Here is a 7,316-nt window from a genome sequence, read left to right as displayed (position 1 = left end):
TGCTGAGAAGAGAAGAAAGTAAAATCATAGAAGTCAAGTTTCTAAACCTAGGAAAAGTGGACTGCCACATAGCAAAAACACTGCAGACATAAAAAAAATGAGCCAATGAATAATGGTGGCAGAAATGTCTAATGTGCTGAAAATTTAATGACTATAGATAAACTGGACTGTCCTGAATTTTAGTTTCCTGAAGGCTTAACCTGTGAGGTGCCACCAGGTGGAGGTAAACAAATGGCAGAGTGGACAATGGGAGAATTGAATTTCAGACATACAGGTTCTCCATAGGATATGGTTTAATACAGGTGTGTTAGTCCATACAGAAATCCTACAAAATACTAGCAACAGGGGATGAGGGATTGCTGCTGCAGGAACAGGGTGAGTGGGAGTATGTGGATAAGCTCAGCTAAAACTGCAACTATTCCTGTCCCTTACTTGAGAGACAGCTGAGTCCAAACAGATGAAAATGATGCAGATTAAAATTGTGTACTTTGGGATACTGCTGGTTGCATTTTCACTGAGTATTTTATGTGAACATTTTCTGCTTGTTTGCATGCATGGCTCAGTATGGGGGTAGTCGGAACTTCACCGGTGTTTTCCATGAGTGAGTCCTGGGGAGTGAATGTGCCAGTCTTACTGGCATTTAACTGGGACTGCTACAGCTGGTTTTCATAGAGAAGGTAGTCAAAGCAGGAGCACTATTTTTTTTTTCCAAAGGTTCCCAGTAAGTAAGTAAAAAAAATCCACAGAGGGGAAGAAAGAGAGAGTTAGAAACTATTTATTAGGGAACTAATTTAGAGTAACTAATTTCTTCACCAGTAACGGGAGAGAGCCTGGACTGACGACGGCGCAGCGGCTGCAGTGCTTGATCCGCGTGAGAAGGAAGGAGCAAGGAACAGAAGCCAGCCTGCCATTGTCCTGGGAGATTGCTCTGCACTGTCACAGATAGAGCAAGTTATTTTAGAGTAAGTACTAAGCTTCAGTAATCTACAGCAATGAGGGTCTAGGATAAGAATGTCCTAAGCAATTAGTGAGTGAGGCTTATTAGTGCTGATCCAGGTCACACAGTTCAGTTCTGCAAAAAAATTTAATACCAGATAGCCCTGCTGCCACAAATGCAGGAGAGCAGCTCTGCCTTAGCCTGTTAGAGCTGTCCCAAGCAAGGGTCAGTGGGAAGGGCAAGGGAAGGTTTGCTCCTGGCGGGATGCTGCCTGTCCCCTGCTGAGCTGGGGCTGTGAGCTCTGCCTGTGGCGTTCCCCAGCGCGCAGCAGCCGGGCGGGCCCAGCCTGAGCCTCGCCGTTAGGTGGTGGTCTAGAACAACCAGAGGAAAATGCTGACAGAGATGTCCAGAGCGGTACTAGGAACTGGGCTGCAGCTCTTCAGTGTAACGGGGGCTAGTTTTTCAGTAGGGATTAGGGAAAGCAAATATTTTAGCATGAACTCTTTTTTCTTCCCCATCTTGAATTATTAGTGAGATGTGCCACATCTTCATATGCATCATCTCCTGACACATGCAATATCAAAACCACCCACATCCTAAATTCTGTTAAAACTTCATGGTCTTCTCTTCTTGTCCTGTTTTAACACATGTGCTGGAAGAATTGCACCCTGAAGACACTGAAAGAGGGTGCAGTGCTTTCCCAGGGTAGAGATCTACCAGATCTGGGATTATTATGGTGGTCAGGAACACTAGAAGCAATGTTGTATCAAAATGCAATAAAGTATCAAAAGCCATAAATCCTTTTGGAAGTGTTGGACCCAAAACTAAAAAAGCACATTTTACTTACAGAAGTTCCCAGTAAAGAAAGAAGTAGATTAAAAGCCTGTGGCTAAAACAGAACAAAAGCACAGATTTTACAGATTCTGAACAGGTCAGGTGCCAGTGTAGAGAAAATCACTAATGTAACAAAATTTTGGCATCCCTTCTGACAGTAACCTGGAACTAACTTGATGCTTGGCCGCTGTTCCTGTGAGCACTTTCTGCTTATGGGTACCTGCTCAGCAAACCCTCCATCCTTGAGGCACTTTCTTGAGACAATGGCCACCTTCAGCCTCAGGCACATGGAGGGGCAGCAGTAACAATAAGTACAAATAATACAAAAGAAACTTCCACTGACTCCAGTCTTAGATAATGTTCCTATTTTCTTATTGCTTCCCAGAGAGGTACAGACTAATCCTGCTGTGCCCAGTTTGCCTACCAGGCCAGCTGACAGATTGCCTTCAGGTTCCTGAAAAGCCTGTAGCACACTTTGTACTCAGTGTTGTGGTTTAACCCCCTCAGGCGCCTCAGCCCGCACAGCCACTCACTGGCTCACCCCCCCATGGTGGGATGAGGGGGAGAACTGTAAAATTAAAAGTGAGAAAACTCTTGGGTCAAGGTAAAGACAGTTTAACAGATTAAACAAAAGCAATGGAAAGCAAACCCAGGAATTCATTCACCACTTCCCCATGGGCCAGCAGCCATCTCCAGGACAGCCCACGTAACAGTGACTTGGGAATCCAAACACCATCACTCAGAATGTTCCCCCTTCTTCCTCCTTCCCCCAGCTTTATCCACTGAGATTGACGTTGGATGGCCTGGAATATCCCGTGGGTCAGGAGGGATGTCCCAGCTGTGTCCCCTCCCAGCTCCCGCTGCCCCCCCAGCCTCCTCCCTGGCAAGATGCTGAGAGAAGCAGAAAATGTCTTGACACTGTGAGCCCCACTCAGCAACAACAGAAACATCCCTTGTTATCAACACCGTTCCCAGCACAATGCTGAAACAGCCCTGAGCTGGTTACTGTGAAGAAAATTATCTCTACCCCAGCCAAAACCAGCACATTGAGACTTTAAAAGTTTCCTAGTGTGCCTTTGAGTGATCCATTTGTTCCCCTCAGGAGTAATATGAATAGTGTATGTCAGATTATTCATGGTCAGCTTTAATCAAGCTTTAAGATAAAGCAGTAGTTGTTTAGAATTTTAGGCTTGAAAAATAGAACAAATGCTGACCAGGGAAAGCAGCAGCATGTATCATTAGAAGTCTATTTACAGCTCCTCTGGGGCTGTGTCTGTCTTGGCTGAGTTGGCATCATGAGCCAGTCTCACAGAAATCACCCTTGTACAGATCTGACCTGAAATCTTCCTGAATTTGGACCTTTCCTGGCTCTACTTCCTGAGCCTGACTGCTGATGTCCCTCAGAGCAGCCATCATGGACAGGCTAGGCCTCCCTTCTCACCTCCCTACCCTTGCACTGAGACATCACTAGATAAAGCAGGTGACTTCATGTTTTCCCTCCTGCCTGTTGCTTTTCTTTGTCTTTTGTTTTTCTTAATGCAATCTTGCTTGATTTCAGCTTTATTTGTAATTGGAAGTAGCTTGTATACAGCTCTATAGCTTGGCTGGCTGCACTAAATAAGGCAAGATGGCAGAAGGACTAGTAAGACAGCTAAAATCACTCCTCTGTGAGTATCAGGGAAGAGAGCTGTGAGCTCACAGTCCACAACAAACCAGTTTTTAGAGAGATTTCACTCCATCCAGTCCAAGCCCATCACCAGCACCCACAGCAGGTGGCAGGAAAGGTCAGGAGCAGCCACAGCAGGTCTGACAGTGCCTGTTGGGCCAGCCTGGCCTGCAGTGGTGGGACACAGGCTGGGATGGAGATCTGCACTCATTTCCTCAGAGTTTATTCATGAGTAAATGTGCTTCTCTCCCAGACAGCCTGTAGGCTCTGGGGCAGTGTTTGGCAGGGGCTCAGCTGCTGCCAGAGCGAGCAGCAGTCCAGTGGTGTGCACAGTGCAGCAGGTCCTGGTGCCCAGGGGCAGCACCAGAGGCACAAACTGAAACACAGGAGGCTCCCTCTGAACAGTAGGGAACACGTTTCACTGAGGGTGACTAAGCACTGGCACAGGGTCTATTTAATTTCTTATTTTTGTGAAATCAGCAGCTGTGCTGATTCCAAGCATGCCAGCAGCATAACATAGCAGGATTTCATTCTGGATAGATTCCAGTCCAGCTGCTGACTACCTTTCAAAAATCACTAATTCAGTCATGTGCTATTTGTTAAGGCTTGAACATCTAACTAACTGTTGGTGAATCCAGGGCACTTTGTGAATAAATTAATATTATCTAATTAGGATTGTCATGCACATCTGTAGTATTCAAAAATATGGTTTCATTTTCTGTAAGCAATTCTTACATAGCTAATGTAGCATAGATTATTTTGTGCCACCAAAAAATGTGTAAGTTATAGTAGAAAAGTAGAAGGAAATTATACCAAGGTGTTGCCTATGTTGATATCATGCATGAATTTTGATTGCCATATATGACCAATTTCTTTGAAAATTTTCATTGTATACATCTGAAAAAGAAACTATGACTTACAGTGAGTAAAGATTAAGGTTAAAAATTAATTACTGTCAAAGCAGCACTCAGAGCTAGCTTATTTAGCATATATTTATTCAGAAAACAGAGCTCTTATGATGTTTTTATGGATTCTTTTTGTGTTTTTAAGTTAATCTTGGCTGCAAACACTCTCATAACAAAGCTGGTTAAAAGTTAAATATGGTTTGAAGCCAGTGCAGAGTATAAATATACAGTTGCTGATATCAATCCTAATTTTGTCTCGTTTCAGAAAGGTCTTTACAGCTTAAGGATTCCCTATTTAAATACCCATTTTGCTAAACTCTGGGGGAGGAAGGTGATCCTGGTCCAAGGTCAGTGGCAGTGGAGTCATGCTGTGGCAAAGGGACAGGAGCAGCTCTTTGTCAGCGGATCAAGCCCACCTCCCTGGGGAAGGGATTTTTCTGCATTTGAATTCCCTAAATCCGAAGTCAGAGGAGTTTTCAGAAGCAAAGGCTGATTCATGGAAGGATCAGAGAATCCTGGCCTTGGCCTGGGAGCTCTTGTTGGTCATGGAGATAAGCTTGCTAGACTGCAGCTCCCTCTTAACTCTGCAACTCACCTTTCAAATCAAATCACCTCATGTTGGAACATCTCAGCATACAGAGAGCAGGAGCCATGGTTGCCTTTGGAGAGTGTGCTCCCAGCCTGGCTTCCAGAGGTTCTGGAGGCATCTCCCTTGCAGCCCATGTCCTCCTGTCCAAGCCATGGAGGTTGCACATACAGTTATGTTGTTTATAAACAAATAAAACAGGCAACTGCCACCCTTTCTCTGCTTTTTAATATTGTCTTTAAGATTGGTCTCTACAGAACATACAGCTTGCAAAAATAAAGAACTGGACTGAAGTAAATGAGAGATATAAATGGCAGGCAGGATCTTCTGAGCTTCAGCTGAAGGTGTCACAAGATTTCCCTTTGTAGTGCTGGATTAGCTCCTCACCTTTGCTACATCTTCCAGTGAAATGAATGCAGGGGTGTTGCTCACATGAGAACAATAACTGATGTTAAAACCTGGAAACTGCTTCATAACTTAGGAAGTGCTCTGCATTTCAAGCACTAAAGATCTTAGAGATTTTCCTATGTGGGTACACTGTAATGAAGTCAGTTTTGATATGCAAGAGTGAATTATACTGTAAAAGTAGAGTAGCAGTGAGATAGAAAAGACTTTAATTGAAGCCACCCTCTCAGGAACACCAAGCCCTTGGCTGGCCTTGGCATCTGCCATCCCCCTGTGTCTCTGTGCACTGCATAAGCAATGGAGAAACCTCACCATTTTGAAGTTGAGGATGAAAGTAATCCTTATTTACAGTTACACCCAGTGAGCATTGTGCACAGGAAGTGTGTGATTATAAAAATACAGTTAGGACAAGTCTTACAAGTCTTCCCTACCTGACTGTAGCAAGACAAATACTGCCTTTGTTGGGTTAGGTAAACTGCAGAAATGCAGTGAAGCAGAGCAGACCATGGCTTTGTAAAGTTTGTGCAGAACTGCTGCTTCTGGGGGCACAGCCAGGGGTTTTGGGGGGTCTGAAGAGCCTCTTTAGATTCTCTTAAAGCATGGAATCTCAGAGAAGAATTTTCCTGTCAGTCAGGGCACTTTCAACTGGAACATGAGCAACATCTGTTTTTACACCAAATAGTTTTGACAGACAATATCTTATAGAATAAAAAAATGTGTTCTGTTAGCAACCATAATTGTTTGGGCCACAGGGCTTGGTTTGCTCAAGTGAACCCATCTTATCCTGGGTACTCCCAAGAGAAGCCACACCAGGCTGACAGATGTGACACACAGCCTGTGGAGGCCAGGCTGGCTGCCCTGGCACTTCTCCCTTGACCCTGTATTTCCATGGTGCCTGTCTGAGCATCCCCTCCCCATCCTGTCCCCTCTGTCCCCTGCCGGTGGCAGCGGGTGGCTCAGGCATTGCTCCACCTGCATGGCCATAGAAGGAAGGGGCTGGGGACAGGAGCCTACAAGCACGAGGTGAAGGTGGAGAGGACATGGCCTGAGCCTCTGCCATGCCTGCACCACAGATGGGTGTTCAGCTGCAGCTTAGGGGCAGGCGATCCATCCCACGAGCAGCAGCTCCTGGTAAGCAGCATTCCTCCTCTCCACTGAGCACAGGGCTCTGTCTTTGCACTGACAGCATCTCACACCAAATCTTGAAGCCTTGAGGCTACATTGCAGCAGACAGCTGGGAATTCAGAGCACAAAGTACTCACTTCTTCTGTATGAAAACCTTCCTGCAGCCAGCAAAAGGACAGCTCTGCATAAGACGAAATAGATCCATCCTGGGAGACAGGACAGTATTTAATCATCATAACTACTGCAGAAAATATAATTTCAGAGTTTTTCAGTCAATCTGACAGGCATTGAAGGAAAGGGCTGCAGTGAACTCCCTCATTTCTGGCCAGCACTTTTGTAGTGCATTCAGATTTTTCTAGTCCCCCCTGCAAGGCAACATAGAGTTCTGCAATTCTTTTAAGTAGCATCAAGGACATTGTGTTCTAGTTCCACATCCCTGATGTATCAATTAACTTGAGTGACTTGGAACTCTTACCTTGAAGCTGTGCACATAATGTTGACATTAAAAAAGAAAATGCTGCCAACATTTGTTGAAGTGCCAAAAAGAAAGTGCTCTGTTCAGGCTCACACCAACCACTCATTGTTCCCATCCTATCTCACAGGATAATCAGAAAGTGCCTGGGCTGATTCTCCACCCTTTCCTCATTTTCTCTGCAGGGAAGCATGAGATCAGCAGCTTTCTCCTTTTGTTCATTTTTGTCCTTTGCATGAGTATTTGTTTTGATTTATTAGAATTTATTTTCTTAAATATTAAAAAAAAAAATCAGGGGTATAATGGGTATAATGCAGGGATTCCTGCAGCCCTGGGAAGCTGTCTCTGGAGACCCCCTGTAGCCAAGTTGACTCCCCAGAATTGTT

The sequence above is a fragment of the Geospiza fortis genome, unplaced genomic scaffold (assembly GCF_000277835.1).
Source record: "Geospiza fortis unplaced genomic scaffold, GeoFor_1.0 scaffold75, whole genome shotgun sequence".
Lineage (NCBI taxonomy): Eukaryota > Metazoa > Chordata > Aves > Passeriformes > Thraupidae > Geospiza > Geospiza fortis.
Note: the sequence above shows the minus strand (reverse complement) of the source record.